This window comes from Alexandromys fortis, unplaced genomic scaffold (genome assembly GCF_014885135.2).
Source record: "Alexandromys fortis isolate MF-2015 unplaced genomic scaffold, M_Fortis_MF-2015_v1.1 scaffold_59, whole genome shotgun sequence".
Taxonomy (NCBI): Eukaryota; Metazoa; Chordata; class Mammalia; order Rodentia; family Cricetidae; genus Alexandromys; species Alexandromys fortis.
Genome location: NW_026067943.1, coordinates 3739990 through 3760169, shown reverse-complemented (window position 1 = coordinate 3760169; position 20180 = coordinate 3739990). Strand labels below are relative to the sequence as shown.

The 20180-nt window shown below is 50.1% G+C and overlaps 1 protein-coding gene across 3 annotated transcripts in view; it reads left to right on the top strand.

Annotated features, from left to right (window-relative positions):
• Atp2b2 (ATPase plasma membrane Ca2+ transporting 2) overlaps positions 1-20180 on the top strand; it is a 312886-nt gene that overhangs the window by 58127 nt on the left and 234579 nt on the right. For all 3 annotated transcript variants that reach the window (XM_050148429.1, XM_050148430.1, XM_050148426.1), the window contains exon 2: positions 16065-16110. The gene's annotated coding sequence lies outside the window, so the exon portion shown is untranslated. The remainder of the gene's footprint in view (positions 1-16064; positions 16111-20180) is intronic.

Genomic DNA, 20180 nt, shown 5'->3' with positions numbered 1-20180 from the left:
TGGAACCTGTCCTGGAACTAGCTCTGTAGACCAGGCTGGTCTCAAACTCACGGAGATCCACCTGCCTCTGCCTCCCGAGTGCTGGGATTAAAGGCTCACCACCGTGCTGAGACTCTTGAGTGCCGCAAAGTGCTGTATTCTCTCAAATAGGACCCACCCCCTCTGACTTCCACTGCGGGACCCAAAACCACGTGACAGAGCATGGAACTAACTGCACATGATGCTTTACTAATGCACCTCCAAAGATAGTGACCCTCAGCACATAAAGCCTAGGATACATACAGGGTGGCTTCTGTACCAATCTGTCCCCTCACTCTCAGTTGCCTAACCCCAGAATGTCATCCCTAGGTCATTGTCAAGGAGACCAGAGAGGCTGGCATGCTAGCAGTGGACAAAGTCCTAGGCTAAAGACATCAATGAGCTTTTTATGGTCAAGAGGCTCACAAGGCTCCTTCTGGGGATAAAGCATGCTATTGGGGTACAGACGGCCTCTGTATTTCATCTTCTAAGTTATCATATGGAATCAGTAGTGACCCAGATAGCTGGTACTGGGCTCCCAGCCTTCTAAGTCTGGGGTAAGGGCCCCCTGTTCAGTGGTCCCTGAAAGTCATGTTCCCATAAGGCTAGGGACAGTCCTGGGCTCTGTCTCAGTGTTGGGAAGATTGCTCTCCTGAGTGAGTTGTAGATAACTTGGGATGCTCATGGGAGGCCTTGAGAGCCATATTTTGAGGGCAAGGGTTGCTTGACCACCTTTTGGATGACACCCAGGACAAGGTGGATAGGATCACAGCTCTGCTGTGACAGGTTGGGGATCCCGGGAGTCAATGTCTCACTGTGCAACTACCGCCAACCAGTGATGACTTGGCAATAAACTGGTCATGTGGCCTCAGTGGCTGTGTAGGTTGGCTTCTTATCACTGTGGCAGGTGCCTGAAGGAGCACCTTTTAAAAAATGACTTTTTTAGTAATTTTTATTTATGTGTCTGCATGTGGTGTGAGCACAGGAATGCAGGTTCCCACAGAGGCCAGAGGCCTCGGATCCTCTGTGCTGCAATTACAGGCAGTTTTGCACCACGAGGCATGGGTGCTGAAAGCCAAACACAGGTCCTTTCCGGGAACAGTAAGCCCTCCTAACTGCTGAGCTCTCATTCCTGCCCTGAGGGAGCTCCCTTAGAAGAAGGAAAGCTTCGTTTTGCCTCCTACTTTGGAGGTCTCCCGGAGATGTCTATCTGTGGTCAGCTGGCTCCATTGCTGTGGCTCTGAGGGAGTATCACAGAGCAGAGAGGGTACCTGGAGCACAGCTGCTCACTTCACGGTGGCCAGAAAACAGAAAGAACACCGAGAGGGGCCCAGAGCAGATAAAGCCCCCACCATACACCCCAGTGGCCTACTTCCTCCAACCCGGCACCTCCAAACGTCCCTCATTTCCCAGGAATGCTGCAGGATTATGGCTCCAGCAGTAGCTTTATCTTAATCCACTGATTAGGGCAGAGCCCTCTTGAGCTCATTCCCTCTGTAACTGGACCCATCAGCTGGGGTCCAAGTCTTTAACGCATGAGCCAGAAGAGAACACTTCTGATTCAGACCAGGACAGGCGCCCTGTGTCACACTCAGGAGCACGAGGCCTGCTACTACAAAGGTTATGGCTAAGCATAGTGGGGAAGACAAACTTGCCCACCATCCTTGTGGTAGAAGCCCTACAGGCTAAGCTGCTGGCTGGGAGTTTAGAAAGTGAGTACAGTGGAACAGGGAAGAGAGAAGCGACTACCAGTAACCACTGTTCTGCCTCACTGTGGAGCTGAGACTGGTCCAGGGAACCTACAGATGCATGCCGGATGCTGGGGCACTCACACTGTCTCTGATGCTGGGGCAATTACACTGCCTTGGCTTCCTTGCTCAGTGTTGTTATTTCTAAAGCAAGAACAGTAAAGATTTAGCTGGTCCCCTTGTCTGGGGGATCTGGCTTTTCTTGACTATATCAATAATCCCCAAAGTGTGTCATTTCATCAAAGTCCTTATTTCCAGGCCAGATTTGGTGTCGCAGATTATCATCTCAGTGACTCAATAGGCTGAGGCAGGAGGATTGTAAGGTCAGAGGTTGTCTAAGCTACAGAAAGTTCCTTATGGCCTAGAAAACTTAGGGAGACTTTTTAAAATTAGGACAGTGGTAAAGATGTTGATCAGTGATAGAGCATCGTTAATGGTGTGTGTAAGGCCCTGGTTTCATACCCCAGCAATAAAGAAGGAGAGGGAGAATGATAAGGAAGAGGGAAGAGGGAAGAAGAAGAAGAAGAAGAAGAAGGAGGAGGAGGAGGAGGAGGAGGAGGAGGATGATGATGATGAAGAAGAAGAAGAAGAAGAAGAAGAAGAAGAAGAAGAAGAAGAAGAAGAAGAAGAAGAAGAAGAAGAAGAAGAAGAAGAAGAAGAAGAAACAAAAGTCTCTTACAGTGACTGATGGGTTCCCTTTCTGGCTCCTGTTTATTTACAAATGAGGGTTCATTCACTTCAAAGAAGGGACTGTTTCTAGCATAATTCCCGCAGGAGCTAACCTGAATAAGACAAATAGATCCTGTCGGGGAGGCTGGGGGAGTCTAGCTTGGAAGGATTTATGTCTGCAATTATCGGTGGCAGCAGTCTGGCCTGGAAGCCCCTCCAGTGTGTGGATAACATCAGCGTGTGACTATTCCCCTGGCAGTCCTGTAAAGGTGGCTGTGAGCATTTCTGTTACAGAGATGAGGAAAGAAAAGCTGAGAGGTTAAGTCACCATCCAGTGTCACAAACATGTGGCTGGGCAACAATTCCACTTTCTAGGAGTCATGGCAAGCCCCTGTTTAGACTTGTTCTTCATCCTCTTCCTTTTGTGACATTTCACAGCTCTGACTCTTGGGTTGTGCTCAAGAGACACATGCACATCCTCAAATAACCCCCAGCCAGTAAGAGTGCTGTGGGACAATGGAGGTGAGCAGGGGAGCTACCAAGCTGTCACAACACAGGGACCCAGTGACAGTGGGGACCAAGTCAGGCCCTGTCCAGCATGGCCTTTATAGCACAGAGTTATCCAGATCACGTACAGGGTCCCCAGTAAGCTCGTTAGTTCTCTTTCCACCCATGAAAGCTGAGGGAGGACTGGGGGGGGGGGGTGGACTAGTTGGTACCCTGCATTCCACTGTGACAGGGCCAGAGCCCAAATCCAGGCAGCCTGGCCCTCGTCCTGTGCTGACATCACTCACTGAAGTCACTGAAGTCACTGAAGGCTTTGCCTTGGAGCATTTCCTCAATAGATTGTCAGCTCACCGGAAAGAGCCCACCTAGCACACAGGGAGGCAAACAGAGAGGCAGTGGTGCACACCTGCAGTTCCAGCAGAGGCAGGGGGGTCAGGAGGTTCAAGGTCCACCCAGCAAGTTCCAGGTCAACCTGTGCTATGTGAGACCCCCAAAAAAGCAAAGAGTTTCTAAATCTTCCATGAGCCAAGCCTACGTAACAAGGTGAACAAGGATAGGTCCCTGTCCCCACTGAGCTTCCAAGCAGGGAGAGAACATGGCTAAGGACCCTTTCAACATCTCAGAGTATAGCGGCCTCCTCCAGTGGCAAATGTAGATGTCCCAACCCAGGCTGTGAAGAAGGGGTCAGCAGAGGGGAGTGGTGCAGACTGTGGCCCCCCTAAGAGACCATCCACACTCAGTGCCAGGCTGTGACAGCTTCATGAAGATGTAGGATCTAAGGGCCAGGTGTCCCTGTTTTAAGAAAATACAGAAATCTACAGTTTTCTGTGAATATATATATATATATACATATACATATATATATATATATATATATTCAAAATCCTCCAAGCTAGCAACAATGTGTGCCCATTGTCCTGTGGGCTCTGCCTACTGCCCCTGAAGTACAGAGAAGATTTTTCCAGAAACCACTGAGAAGACAGAGGCCATGCCATGTCTGGGTCCATCGCCGGCTCAGCCCAGTCCAGTCCTGGTTCATTCAGCACTGGGTCCCCTCCCTTCTTATGGTGTGATCGTATCTCAGGGCATCTCTCCTGGTGTGCTAGTTCCCTGACTCTTCCCCTGTCAGGAGAGATGACTCAGTGGTTAAGAACACAGACGGCTCTTCCACAGCACCTGGGTTCATTTCCCAGCACCTCTGTGACCACTCACAGTGGCCTGTAACTCCAGTTCCAAGGGGTCTAACACACTCTTCTGACCTCTATGAGTAGGCATCAGGCGCACACATGGTGCACAGACATACTTGTAGGTGAAACACTCATTACATATAAAATATAATAAATCTAAAAAAAATTAAAGAAAAGAAACCAGGATGCTAACATTGCAACACTTTCCAGACACTGAAGGCCAAAGTCACTCCTGGCTATGTCCCATATGCAGTTTTAGCTCTTGCTTAAGAAGGTCCCATGCCACCTCCTGCAGGTGGAAGTGCATGCCATGCACCGTGTCCCCAGGTCTGATCCACCTAGCTTCAGGACCAGTGCAGGGCCACCCAGGCAGGGTTTAGGTCCTCTCTGTGCCCACAGTACAGAGAGTTATCTGTCCTGAGTGACAGGAACTGAGGTGTCCTTGATAAGACAGGTGGCAGCGGAGCTCTTGGCATTGGGAGGAGTTGGATGTGAGTCCTGGTTCTCCCCCTTGCCAGCTGTGTAACCCGGAACAAATACCTTCACCTCTCTGAGCCTCCAGAGTCCTCATCTGTGAAATGGATTGAAGCCCTACAGCCTCCCTGCTACTAGGCTGTTCATAATAACAACACATCAGCGTGTTACTCCACCAGTTAAGAAACAGGAAGAATGGAATAGCGCCAGGTTCTGTGAATACCTTGCTCTGCATGATCCCTGCTTTAAATCTTTAAAGATTTGAAGGACTACTAAGTAAGGCTTACCAGGAGCCTGGCCCCCTGCTGAGTGCCTCGCAGAGACAGACTCCTTTGATCCCTGCCACCACCCTGAGCTGGAAAACCATTTGAGGAAGCTGAGGCACCAAAGGTGGTAGGGGTGGTGTCCTTTGCCGCCACACCAGACACACAGCTGGCTGCAAATCAAGGTGGCACCTGTCTCGGCTCAGAACCACCTTTGCCTTTTTTTTTCTGCTCCATTTACTCTGAAGCATGGGTTCATTTGGGGACCATGTGCTCAAAGGAAGACTCCAGGGAGGCAGAGATCCCAATCGCAGCCTGCCTTCCTTCACCTCTGCAGCGGGCTGGCCTCTCGCTCACCAGTCAACCACAGGAAGTAGAGAGCACAGGGAGTGTGGCAATGCTTTTGCATTCTAAACAAACCTCAATCTTCACAGCAATAATGTCCCCTGAGCTGAGGAAACGGGCCTTGCAAGTTCAATAGTCATGATAGAGAAGCTGTTGCCATTAAAGCCTGGAAGTGTGGCCAATGAGTGAGCATTCAAGAGACTGGCTCAAACCAGCACAGAGCAGTGCCCCACAGGTAGCTGTGAGAATGCCTGGTCAGTCCCTGGCGTGGGGGCTCGCTGGGCACCTGATGGCATCCAGTGGCATTCCCTCAGGCCTGGCCTGCAGTCTTGGCAAGCTGACGTGGGTGTGTTTACAGTGAGGCATTGCGCTAAGCACCCTCTGTGCATCCCGCCCCCACCCATGTGGGTTGTAAAAGGATTGCTGCTTGGCAACATTTTGTTTCAATGAATCGAAGCCAGGGATTAATAGCATTTGGGAGCTGAGCTGCCTGCTTGGTAGGAGGTAGAAAATAAACAGAGCTTGAAGAAAGTTGATGTGTGCTGTAACAGCTTTCAGAACGAGCATGCGCAGGTAAGGCTAAGGGTGTGCCAGAATGCCCAGAAGTGTCCCGGGTCCCATTCCTGCTTGACAACTTGTCAGCTGTAGGATCCTCAACTTGTAGCTAGCTCTCTGACGTGGTGGAGACAGGGTGTCCTGTGTGTCAAATGGCATTCACAGAACATCTGGAGCAATTCCAGCCCTGAACTGTATTTGCTGGGAAAGTCCACTATGAAAAGGGGTCATGTCTACAGATGCCTGCTAGGACAATCACCTAGGCTTCATAGAATCTGAGTTTGCAAACTCACCCACTTGGTGTATGTGGTTTGCAATCCCAGGCATGGTGCTCTCCTGGCCATTTGTGGTCACAGGCAGAGTGAAAAGTGAGTCACCTGACAAGCATGCTCCCACCTAAAACGGAACAGGGTCACATTTGGCCTCGCAGAGACAACTCTCATGCTGTGAACAAGTATGCTCCTGGTGGGCTCTCCAAGGCCACAATTTCCTTACCCTGTGCTTCATGGCGATGGTATGGTTTACTATGGCTCCCATACAACGGGTTGAATGTGCTGTGTTCTATGGCCCAAGAAAACAGAAAAGGTGTGTGGAATGTGGGCTGTGTTCATGTAGATGTTAGAGTGCTTGCTGCTATGAGTTCACACCAAAGAATACATTCCCTATGCCTGTGATAAAGTGTCTAAGATTTTCCAGAAAGCTGAGGTGGTTTGAATGAGAAAGGCCCTGGTAGGCTCATGTGTTTGAATGCTTGGTCTCTAGGTGGCACAATTTAGAGAGACAACAGAAGTTTTAGTTGGGGAAGCATACCACTTGGGGCATCAGGGGAGCTTTGAGTTTGTAGCTTTGTCCCACTTCCAGTTTGAGCTCTGGGCTTCTGGTGTATGGCCAAGAAGTGAGTTTCTGCTTCCTGCTCCTGCCACCATGCCTTTTCCACCATCATAGACTGGACCACTAATAAACTCAGCCATTGTGTTTTTTCATAGCAACAGAAACATAACTACCACAAAAGAGTTTCTTTAAGCTAGAGCTATGGCACAGCCTTCAGCTGCTTTTGCAGAAGACCTGAATTTGGCTCCAAGCACCTACACTGACTATAACTCCAGACCCAGGGAATCGGGCACCCTCTTCTGGCCTCCAAGGGCACTGCACTCATGTGTACAATGCCCATCCACACAACCACACAAATAAAAATTGGTTGGGGGGGAGGAGACTCACAAAGTTTCGGCTGAGTGTGGTGTTACACTCCTATATTCCAGCACTGGGAAGGTAGAGTCAGACGGATAGTGGGATCAAGGCCAACCTGGTCTACATAGTGAGTGCCAGGGCAGCCTGGTATACATAGTGAGTTCCAGACCAGCCAGGGCTATATAAGGAACCCTGTCTCAAGTAACCAACAGAAGGTTTGCTTTAGTTCACACCTTCAGTCCTGACTGCTTTATGCCTGTGGTAGCTCAACATACCATGGTGGGAGGGGGAGGGGACAGGGACAGAATAGAGCCATTCACCTCATAGCAGGTTAAGCCATACGAGAGATGGTAGGGACAAGATAGGGACCAAAGATTACCTTCCAGGGTACATCTGCTGTGGTCTGGTTTTCCTCCTCCTAACCCCAGCTCCTAAAAATTTCACCAGCCCTCGACAGTTCAGGACTCAGGGAGCAACTTCAACACCAGTGATAATTTGCATTTAATCAGCTAAAGATACAAGATAATGTTCTCTTCAGTGGCATCAAAGGGGCCTAGCCCTGTGTTTCCCTGAGAACAATGGTCTCAAACTCACAACTCTTATTCCCAGTGACTTCAGAGGACAGCTCCCTTGAATCAGAGAACTCAGAGTACCAGCAGAGTTTCTATGGTTAATGTTTCATTGGTTTGGTTTCTTTGCTTCTCTTTTGCTTTTGTGATAGGAGTTTCACTCTGTAGCCCTGGCTGGCCTGAAACTCTCTACTGTAGACCAGGTTAGCTTCTACACCACCATTATTGCTTTAAATATTTTCATGTCTCGAGAGGGAGTTAGGCCAGCTATGTAGACACACACCTATAATCCATATACTGAAGGCAGGAAGATCAGGAGTTCAGGGCCATTTTCTGTAACATAGTGTGTTTGAGGCCAGTCTGGGCTACGTAAGACCCTGGTTACAGGGTGTGGAGTATCAGAGGAGAGTTGAGGCTTTCACATTTTGACAGTTCCTGAGATGGTTGACTACTTTCAGAAAGACAACGAAGGGAGGCTATGGCCTATGAACTCTGTGCCCAGCACTCTTAATGCCACTATCTTGTTCTGTGAATGTCCCCATCCACAGCTGTCACAGTCAGAAAGGGTACAGTGGAGCTTTAGTCCTGGGGCTAGGGTGGGCACTAGATGGCTCCTACTCCTTACTTCTGCATAACAGCCACCTGGGTACTAGCCACTTCTGACTGCTGTCCTTCTGTGGCCAACATTATGTCCTGCTACCCAGTGGATGTCCACTTCACACTGGTTTCCTGGGTCCCCTTTCCTCCATGCCGCTGTCGCTCGTCCCCCTTTTCTGCTTTCCTCCTTCTCAGGTCCACCCTGTGGGGCTCTGGGTGCGCCGCCTTCCCACATCTCTCTTCTTGACAGATACCACATGGCCCCTCATTCTTGACTAATGGTGGTCACTCAAGTCTAACATACTGCACCCCATCTCCCACAGGGCTGTTGTGCATAACAAGCCTGCCCCATTCCCAAACCCACTCATCTTGCACTGACACCTGTGCCTGCTCCATCTGTCTATCCTTGAGCCCTACTTTGTTACTTCCTAGTGTTGCTGCCCCCAAGAAAACATGTGTCCCTGTTGTACTTTACCTCCTCCTTACATAACCTGTGTCTGACAACCTCTCCCATTTATTTGACTACTGGCTAAATAGGCATCAGACCCTACGCTCTGCAAGGCCAGACTCTAGGGCTGCCTAACATCACTGTATCCCCAGAGCACATGGTGGGTGGGCCTGGCACATTGGAGGCACTCCACAGACACGTCATAGGTAAAAAGACACTGGTCTCTGCTGCTCCTTGGGGAGAAGCCTAATGAGTAATGCTCCAGCCCACCCATGCAGTGACCAGACATGTCAGATCTACTGACCCTGTCACAACCTTACAGGTTGTCACAAAGGTGAAGCTTCACCTGTTGGAAGCAACGAGACTTGCAGCAACAGTTAGAGCATGCAGCCAGCAAGGGTTGGGGATGAACTCGAGCTCTGACTTGGCTGACCCAGAGCCTGGGTCCCTTCCTGCTGCCTCTGCCTATGCTTTCATTCTGTTTGTCTGTCGACTCTGTGCTGCTGTTTGCAGTAAGGGGATGCTGCAGCTAGGGCCTAAGCATCCGGCTTCACCGCTCTCCCTGCCCCTTTTCCCTTTATAGGAACTGACTCCAAACGCAGCGCAAGCTGGAGCCCAAGCCTTTGCACACTCCTGCAAAAGGAACTCTCCACATACAGCAGCCAGTCTACTGGCAGGCTCAGCATCCCTAGATAGCCTTGGCTTCTCTCATCCATGCAACACTGAAACAGTGAGATTTATTTGAGCCAGTCTTCTCAGTCTCCTGTGTTAGTCAAGGGGAAATGGAGGCATGGCACTCGGTCAGAGAATCTGTATCAAAAACAAAGGAAAATCTCAAACTCTGATTTCAGGCTACAGTGTCCATCCTGGCTTCATGAATCCCCAATAAAAGGGAAAGGAGGAGATGCTGTATCTGACTTGAGATCCTCTGTCTCAGATAACTTTCTTATAATTCTGTGAAGAATGGAAACATCTGTGGATAGGTGAAATGGGACAGGCGATCCTAAGTGACCAGAGATGTGTTCACTTGTGTATCCACTCATCCGTCCCCTTCTCTCTCCATCTGTGTCTCCATCTACCATCATCCATCCTTCTAATCATCCACCTATCACCTATTTATCCTCCCCTCCATTCATCCATTTATCATCAATCCATCATCTGTCCATCCACCCATCCATCCATCCTCAGTCCACTCTCATCTATCCGTCTATCAGTCCACTCATCTACCCATCCATTCATCCATCCATCTTCAGTCCATCATCTGTTTATCCATCCACCCATCCACTCACCCATTCATCCACTCATCCATGCATATACTCGTCATCCAGGCATTCACCTCTCCCTTCTTCCTCCATCCATCCATTTATCTACCCATCTATCTCTCTGTGTCTGTATCTCCCCCCATTCACCCATCCATCTACCCACCTGCCCCCTTTTCTCTCCATTGCATATCTGTCTTCTATCCAGGCACCTGGCCACACCGTTTTTGTGGTTGTCACTGAGTGCTGATTCTGACTGACTTCCTGGGAAGTGAGCAGGCTCATTTGCCGCCTCCTCAGAGCTTGCGGGACCTGGGACCTGGGCAGCACAGGGCCAGAAGCCTGAGCTGAGATGGTTGCACTAACAGAGGGGTCTACTCTTGGCCTCACAAAGAGACAACCAAACAGGAATGTGCGGTCGTCAGTCTTGAGGGCTTTGTCCCAATTCTGATTGTGAACACTGACTACTGTTCCCATCAAGGGTCCTTTCCTGACTCCTGTATGGGCTCTTAGTGTACCTGTGTGAACTGTGGCAGATTCCCAGAGTCCAGTTTTCGCAGCCCTCGCTTCATAGCTACCAATCAGACTGCCTACGCCGAAACTCCTGCCTGGTTTTATTTTGATTTACATAAGCTTAGTTTGTTTGTCATAGTTATTGTCATCATCATTGTTACCAAAATATGCTTATTTTAGAATGAAACATCATTGCTACCATAAATGAACAAAGCAGCAAGCATAAATTGAAAATAGTAATTAGGAAATTTGAAGAAAAGCCTATAATCCCAGATTTTGGGAGCTGGAGGATCAAGAGTTAAAGGTTATCTGCTATAAAGTAAATTTGAGGCCAGTTGACAACATGAGGCCCTGACTCAAAAACAAAATAAACAATTGAAGAAGGCTGGCTGCTAGGGTCCTTAGCTTAAGGGTGGACAGCACTTCCTGTCTTAAGAGGCCAAGCCCCCTACTTTAGAATGCTCCTCCCCAGGGAACTGGCCCACACTCAGCTGACAGTACACAACCTGTCACTAGGGGACAATGGAGATGGGTCACCACTGCAGGTCCCTCAGTGACATAGGGCCACTCCTACCGTAGGGGGAGCCCTGAGTGCTATCCTGACCACTGTCTTCTGAGTTATGTGGATACCGTTGTGCTGACCACACCAAGACCTCCAGGAGGCTGAGGTCAGGAAGTGGAATGGATTCTGTAACCCAACCTGGTGGGTGTGCATCTGGCCCTGACCTCTGAGGAAAACCAATACAGAAAGCGGAACCCAAGCCTAGCAGGTGTCAGGTGTACCTCCCACAGACTTTGACCCTGGTCATGACACCCCTGGTCCCTAAAGCCATGTCAGTGTCAGGCCCCCAGATGTGCCCTTTCTGAATGCCTCACGTGCAGCCAAGTCGAAGCAGAGAGAGACACTTTCCCTGGCGCTACCACTGCTCAATGACCCACACAAACTGTTCCCTCCCCTGGTAATGTGTCTGAGGAACCAGAAACCCTAGGTCTGGGCTGGGTTCCAGCACCCTTGCATGTCCCATCACCCCCTCTCAGAGCATCAAAGCTAATATCAATTGTGTCCCTTATCTGGAAAAAAAATGTCCCATGATGAACTCCGGTTTCAGAGGGTATTTGGGATCTGAGAACTGCCACTGGCTCTGTTCAGACACAAAGACGCCCACTTTCTCCTGTGATCTCGGCTCCTACCTGCTGCCAGCCAAGAGGAGGGTTGTCCCTGCCCAGTTCCTGTCCCAATCACAGCAGCCCAGCTAAGGGAGGAGAGGCGGATGAGCAAGGGCTGACACCTGTGGCATGTTACACATCTCCATCCATTCTTCATAGTTCCATCCGGGCATGGCTGGGAGAGCAATGGGAGCTGCTTAGAACCCAGCACTCACATGGCCCTAGTCACATGTTCAAATCATGTCAAAGTAGTGTCCCCCCAGTTGTTCCTCCTAGGAGCACATGGCCTACTGCTGCAGAGAAAATACACCAGCTTGTGAAAAACAGAGATTGGGAGGTGGAGCGTGTAGGAGCTGGGAGGGGGTATCCTCCTGTCTTGGCCAGAAATGAAACAGGAGCATTGTGAAGAGGTTGCTCAGAGAGGGTGAAATTCCACACCCCGGATTCCTATTGGCAGAGTGGGCAAGGTGCCTGAGACATCAGTGGGGCCACCTCTCCTCAGAGCGCGGCCTGAGGAATGCTGGTTGACTCCAGAAGAGATGAGATCAAGTCGGGATGGGAAAGGCTGGCCTGGGCGAACTGAAGCTGGTACACACCAGGCAGGACTTGTCAGAGCGCCGATGTGTCCGTCCGTCCCCAACGAAAGGGGCCCACATGAAACAGTCCTCTGGGCACTTCCGTTTGTGCCAGCAGATTTGGAGAAAGCTAAGGATTGGTGTTTCCCCAAGTCCATTCTGGTGACTTGAATGTAGCCCAAACCCCAGCCCACAAACAGGGATAAATCAGAGACGGGCTGCGGCCTTCCCAGCATTCAACCAGAAACAGGCCAGCTCTGAGACGAGGACCAGAGCTCCTGGAAATAACCCTTTTGGGTAGGTGGGTTGGGTCTTTGGTGCTATCAGTATGTGCAGAAATGGGATTCACATGAGCTGAGACAATCATGAAGGAAACAGGAATCCTGGTGATGACCCAGTCAACATGAGTCAATGCCCCAGGACTTTAAGGACCAGACAGCCAGATGCATGCTAAAACCTCATTCTCTCGGTGTTTGCCCAGAGGGGACCTCAGGGGTCCTTAGAGTTAGTCCCTGTGGACTTGGAAAAGGTGATTGTGCTTTAAAGTTTATATGCAGGCCCCCTCTTCCAAGAAGCCTCCTGATCGGCCCCACACCACCTGTGGCTGGAGAAGGGAGACTCACTTAGAAACAAGGCCAGTAAATGATGATGCCTGGCTCCCAGCCTTGCCCTGTTTCCTCTTCCTGGTCACTGGTGACATTGGTTCCCTGAATTCTGGCTGATATCAGAGGGTCCCCACTTCTCTGCAGCACTAACTCAACCACCCTGAGGCCTGATCACCACAGGCTGGGGTCAAGGCCTGAGATTCAACTGTGCTCCAAGGCTACTGCCCCCCTCAGTCGGCTGACTGTAAGGGGATCCAGGTAATAAGGGTTCACCTGCAGTTCAGAAGGGCATGGAGTGTGAGCTGACGGACGGGTGTGACAACCTCTGGCTCCCATTCCTACTTCCCCATGCTGAGACGCAGCTCTGTTCCTCGGGTCATCCCAGAATCTTCCATGCTAAAGGTTGGGGGACTGGGTCCTAACAGCAGCTCCTCCCCAGTCTTTGTCATTATTCATGGACAGAAAAAATTTGGTTACAGGTCCATAGCCATGGTCAGCTAGGACAAAACCTTAGCAGAGATGACACCCAAGAACTGTCCTCCTGGCTGAGGGACAGGGTCTCCTTTCCTCCATAATGAAAAATTCACCAGCCAAGGCAGTTAACTCATCAATTTTTCATTCCAGTCCTTGCTAGGGGAGATGGGGCACCACTGTGAACCAGACCTGGCTGAGTATAGCCTGGGAACAAGGCCCCTATCTCCATGAGCTCAGAGCCTTAGGTAGGGAGGAAGCCTTTGGAGCTTCCCAGAAAGGGTACTAGGCAGGACAAGTGGCCAAGTCCACACTTTCTTCTTGATATAGGAGACAGTCCGAAAGGAGTATGTGGCTAGAATATTACTCAGCCATAAAAAAGAAAGATTCCCACCACTGAGCAACAGGAGAACATTAGGTTGAGTGAAATAAATCAGGCACAAAGAGACAAATACTGTCTCTTCTTAGCTTAAAAAGTTGATCCAGCAGAATAGAGTAAGATCATAGTTACCAGAGCATGGGGGAGGTAGGTAAAGGAGAAAGGATCTCGATGGGCACAGGGTACCGATGGATAGAAGCATCTGCCCACATCTACAGAAAGTTGACTGACAGCCACATAGTGTGTATTTTGACAGGACTGGCTGAGAGGATCATAAGTGTTCTTAACACTGATATGGTGAGTGCCTAAGCTGATGGGCATGGCAGTGACCCCATCAGGTGCACACACATGCTAGTCACACTGCACCCCACGAATCTCGACAGTCTGTCTATGCAGAGCAAGTGTCAGAAAGCATCACCATGGCCACGTGGTTAGTACCTGTGTGTGTGGATCTCAGCTGGGCACCACATGTGAGGACCCCTGTGCAGGACAGGCTTGGCAGCACCAGATGCCGGCTGACTATGCTCTGCTACCCTAGGGCTGACCTGCCCTGTCCGCACATGCTCCACAGCTTTGCTGGGACTTCCCATCTGTATTAGAGGATCAGAAGTATTTGCTTAAGGATCAAGAGAGGCTCCAGCTCAGCCTAGCGGTTGAAGGCAGCCTTAGCTGGAGCAATGGCTTTGGAACAATGAAAGTCAGTGGGCTGCAGCCAGTAGGGAAGGACAGCCTACAGGCAAACAGACCCTTGGCTCTGCCACTTCCTGGCCACTGCAATCCCTGCCTATGTCCTCAGTTTCCCCAGCTGTGAAAGTCACGTGCTTGGGAAACACTTGGCTTTCCTCCGGAGTCTGGGTCTGGAGACCTGGAGGTGGTTACTGGTCAGCTGCTCATCTTCTGCTCAGAAAAATCTAAGGAGGGTCGTTCAGACTACCTGCTCTGGCCTGTGTCTGCCCTTCCCACTGCAGGCCTAATGTTCCCCCGTGGTTTTGCACCTTGGTCTCTGTAAACTCAGGCTTTTCCAGGAAAAGGGAGGGCCCAGCTCAGATCTAAGAGGAACAAGAAGCGGTGCCATGGCAGGGAAGAGGCAGTGAGGTAGCAGGGAAGATTAAAGGGCAAGACTTTGGGTGGAGGAGGGGTGAAGAACAGGCCAACCATGCAGGCTGAGGCCAGTAAGCAGGGACAGGAGGGTGGGGGTTCCCAGTGCTGATGCATAGGCACAGGGTGGGACCAGCTTCAGGGGCTGTATGGTTCGGTTAGCCCAGGCTTGGGAAGAAAGGTATGGAGAGAGTGTTTTGTGTGGAGTAGGGAACAGGAATGCAGGGGCATAAGGGCACAAGGCCTGATGTCGAGGATTTGCCCATCAAAATCTGCTCCTTGCCCTTTCTCAGTCTTGTCATGTGCCCTGGAAGTGTCCTGGGTGGACTGCGTCACAGATTCCACCCCGTTCTTCCTGCTAGGCCTGGCCCATGAAGAGCTCTAGGAAGAGGAGAGTAACGGAGTGGCTGGAGGGACACTAACGTCTGCAGTCTGCTCCTCTTGCATCATGTGGGACCTGATGTTTGTCTGACAGCAGCTGTCTTTCCTCACCACCCTCCCTGGGATTCAGTGTGGTACCCTCCCCCCATCCAAACCAGGAATGCCAGGAGAGGAATCCCCACCTGTGCTGCCAAGCAGCCCATCCTGGGAGGCTTCCTGGATCCTGCCTATACCTGTTTCAACAGCCCCTCTTCTCAGCCCTCCCTAGATGACATGGTGGCCCCAGGACCCTGACTGGCTCAGTCCCCCAGCCTTCAGAGAAGGCTATATGCATCATGTCCCTGGCCCGTCTCACCCCTCACCTCCCCAGGGACAGGGCTAGCCCTCTCCATCCAGAAATCTGAGTTGCCAGATCGAGTTGGACCCATCCCCCTGGGATCGCACAGTGAAAGGAGAGAACCGACTCCCGCAGGTTGTCATTTGACCTCTGCTTGTGCCCAGTGACATGTGTGATCCCACACACATACATCATTGTCCTGGTTGGTTATTTCTCAGCTCAACATGAGCCAGAGTCATCTGGGAAAACATGTCCATCAGATTTGTATTTTATTAATTAATGATGATATTATTGTTAATTGATTAATAATAATCATCAACATGGGTTGATCCAGCCCCCTATGGGTGGTGCTATTTCTAGGCAGGTGGGCCAGAGCTGCATAAGAAAACAGGCTAAGTAAGCCATAAGGTACAAGCCAATCAGTTGCACCCCTCTACTGCCTCTGCTTCATTTCCTGCCTCCAGGTTCCTGCCTTGAGTTCCTGCCCTGACTTCCCTCCTTGATAAAGTAAGACCCGAGAGCTGTAAACTGAAATAAACCCTTTCCTTCCTTTTTGGTCATGAAATTTTACACACCAATAGAAACCTTAAGACAGCCAGACATACCTAAAATAAATAATTCTAACTTTTTAAATTTAAATTAAAATATTTAAATCTGAATCCTTGGCTGCCAAGCTCCCTGATGTACCTTTCTGGTTTTGTCTTCCTGCAGGGTTCACCACCCTCAGACTGTGGACTGACAGCAGCCAAGGGGACAGGTGAGTGAGTGGCTTGCACCTGTGCGCACGTGCCAGTTCTGATGACAGCGTCGACTGAGATTTTCAAACCCTTATGTGTGTAGCCTACCACCCAGATAGCCGTCTCCTTCCCCCAGACCCTGCACCGAGATAGAGAGAACCTGAGAAAGGGGTGTGAAAGCTACAGTCCGGGCTGGTTTTCTGACTCCGGCTGGAGTTCTAGGGCCCCTGGGGCATGTCTCTCAGACAAAGAGCAGTGTGCTTTCATGGATATGTGGCCATTTTATCAATCGTTTACACTGTGATATCTTTTCAAGGCATTTTAAAAATAAATCAATTTCAGATTCATTTTCTATCATCATCTCATTGAGGTCAACACACCCACAGGCTTTTTTAAAAGCGAGGGTGGGGAGCTCAGGAACTTGAGAAAGCAAAGCGCTGTGCATGGAATGCACTCAACAAGGACTAAGGAGCCTGCAGAGGAAATTCCCTGGAGCCTGCTGGCTGCTCTGAGCTAGGCACTTTTGGCCTCTGTCCTGGGCAGGATGAGAGCTCTGTGGGCTAGGCTAGTCTGGTCCTTTCACCCTCTGTGAAAGTTGTCTGAGGCTCCCTGGTAATTATTTACAAGCAAAGAATTAGAGACACAGTGCCCGTGCCGGGGGTGTAGTTGTTTCTCCCTTGCCTGGAAGGTGTTTGTGGAGCTGGCTCTCCTCCCAGAGGGAAGGGGTGGTAGCCAGAAGGTGTTTGATAGGAGGGCAGCCTTCTCCAACTACCTGACTGACTAGGGGCGCCTAAATCGGTCCTCAGCCTCACACTATATAGGGAAGAAACCTAGAAACTTCCATCTGATCACCCATGGGGTAACTGTGACAATTCTTAGTTAGACACAGCCGGAAGGGCAAGGGTGGCTTCGATATACCACGATCCATGTAATCTACATGCATGAAGCTAGTGTTTCTCTCTGAATATCGCCTGACCAGTCTAGGAAGCTTCCCTATTTGCTGTAGATATGTCCAATTAGATGGGCTCTGGCGGGGTCCAGGGCTGTAGGAGATAGGATGCCTACTGCAGGCACGTGAGAGTGGAGGAGCTGGGCCCCTGGTCTGATGCGGTAGTCACACAAGCAAGTCATGATTGTTGTCTGTACGCTGAGAGATTTGGCACTTAGACTTGGGTCTGAGGACATGGCAGGCACCTGAGTCAGGGGCTTCTGACTTTCTGACTTCTTCCCATGAGGGTCTAAAAGGAGTCTCTCTATCAGCCCAACCTGAGGACAAGGTGGGAAGAGACTTAGGCACAGACTTGAGGTCAGGCCACACCAAGGAGGACGGAGTGGCCCCCCAGGCCCACACATTGCCACCCTTCCTGAAGATTGCAAGTGGAAGGTGCCTCCTAGTTTCACGCTTTTCTCCCCAGGAGGATGTTGATGGGTGTTTTGTCTACCTCCTGTCTTTATCTTTGTGTCTTGTCTAGTCACTACACCCTCCTCTGGCTGTCACACAGCTGTCTCCACAGTAGTGGAGCTAACATAGCCAGAAGAGCAAACAGCAGGTGGGCAGGTTGACCACTACAAGTGCCCATGATGTGGGCCTCCCCAGCCCAGCCTCCCCAGATGTAGAGTAGCCCCCATTCTCCAGCTTGGCATACCAGAGCCTTGCCCTGCATGTAAGTAAGAAAGCAAAGTAGGCACTGCGATGGCCTGAGAGACTCCTAGAGGTGCCCTGCCCAGATCCTGGGGCTAGGGCAGACACCAGTATGCTTGAATCCTGCCCCAAGACATTGTGGGTAAGGTGTGAGCCCCTGGTCTTTCGAGCCATGCAGAACTGTATAGCAGACACCCAGATTGCTCCCTCTCCACCTGCAAAATGGCTCCAACTCCACGGTGTCATAAAAACAGTCGGACCACCCCATCCCCTTCTGTCCCTTGCTCTTTTCCTCTCCTGTCCTTCCCTGACATTCCCACTTAAAGGCCACCTTCATTTCAGCCGATGATGGGAGCCACTTTCTTGTGCTGACAATGGACATTGATGCCCCCGGTTTCTTTTCCTTTTCTCTTTTCTCTTTGGAAATGTTTAGAATTGTGTCACGGGCCAGAGGAAATAGCTGCGCCGTCACCCTACAAAGCACCATAATGACTAGAAAGCTTTAGCCTTTCCTCTTTCAGAATGTCAGTAATCCCTAACTAGTAATCCCACTTCCAGGAAGCCCGCCCCGAGGAAGCTGCCTGAGATGCGTACAAAGATGCATTCAGGAGGATGTTTATCGGGGCGTGTTTATATTAGTCAAAAATAGAAACAAGTGCATGCCCAAGTGGGGCAGATTGCAGCCTCTACTGAGCCACCTGCAGACATAGAAAGTTCTGGAAGGCAGCCATTGAAAACTGCTTGAGAGGAACCTTCAATAATGTAGGGAACACCTTCATATTTCAGAGTTAAGAGAAAAGGCAGTTTGCCAAAATTGTGTTTCTGTAAATATATGGAAAAGAACACAGGGTAGAAAAAAAAAAAAAAAAGAGCCAAGGAAGAGGGAGAGGGAGGGAGGGGGAGAAAGGGGAAGGGAAGGGAAGAAAGAACTGAAGAAACTCACATACAACTTTGCAGGAGCATAGGTGGCTCGTTTTCTTTCTTGTGCTTCTCAGCAAACCCTCAGTTTCCCCATGGTGTTGTGCTCACCACGTTCATGTTCACAGAACGGTCACAGTTCAGCCAGGCATCCACCCCACCTGTCGGAGTCGGTGGGCATTTTACACTCTGTTGTATAAAATACATGGTTAGTCTGATGCTTTTCCTTCTAGGGTGTTTCTTTTCTCAACACCGTTTTTGAAGATGTGTTTGTTTTTATCTCATGTATATGAGTGTTTTGCTTGCGTGTATGTATGTGCACCATTGTGTGTGAAATGCTTCCCCCCCGAGACCGAAAGAGGACATCAGATCCCCTGGAATTGGAGTTACTGACAGCTGTGAGCTGCCATGCGGATGCTGGGAACATAGACCAGGTCCTCTGGACAAGCAGATAGTGCTCTTACCCGTTGAGACATCCCTCCAGCCACCCACCCCAAAGCCAGTACATTCCTATGGTCTCCATCCCACGTGGTCACTGGCTTGGAGAGTGTGAGTGTGCTGGGCTGTACCAGGGAAGGTGTGACTTAACTGCAGGCATTTATTTTCTTGTAATTCCAGAAGCTGGGAGTCCAAGTTCAAGGTGTGGCAAGTTTAGTTTCTTCTGGGGATTCTCTACTGATGCCCTTGCCCAAGGTCTTTCTAGGTGATGCTGGTGTCCTGCTTTTTTCTTGCAAAGACTGCATGGATAGGATGAGAGTCCACACTCTCCTCCTCATTTTAATTCATATCTGTCTCTAAATGAGATGATTTACAGTGAGGGTCCATCCTGACCGACTGATGAAAACATTGATACTGAGAATTTGCTAGTATACCGCGCCCACTGAGCATCATAGTTCATGGTATAGCATTCATGCTGCATAGTCATGGCTCCCTCGCCCATCACAGGGTGTCGTGACTGAGTCTCCTGCCCAGCATGACCAGAGATCGTGCCACCCTGGGGTAGCTCAAAACAGGTCCAAATTCAAAGTCAGAAGCACACTAAAGAGGAAAATACAATTTAAGCCATCGTAGGTGAGAGCCCTTCTGTGTGTAAACAGGTTCTAGAGAGCAGGGGCTTGGGACTTTGGCAAGTAAACCAAAAGGAATCATTCAGCCCACAGCAGAGGTGGCATGTCCCGGTGACTATGGCCATTTATTTGGCACAGCTATTCTGAGTTTGGAGCAGAGGCAGAAGGAGGTGAGTTGTGAATGAGGAGGTCATTCATTGTTCTCGCTCAGAAACTATTATGAGGTATGGCAGAGGCCCCCAGTGAACCCTGCGCATGGCTAACCTCAACCTGTCTAGCAAGACCAGAGACAGCAATGTGACTGACTGTCCCCAAGTAAGCCCCATAACCAGAGGCAGACTTCTGAGATCTACAATAAAACCACTCAGTGTGGACAAGTTCATTCTGTTACAAAATTCTGAAGCACTTTGATGTAAGAAGCCTTGACATTAAAGACATTAAACACTTACAGGGGGTCCAAATG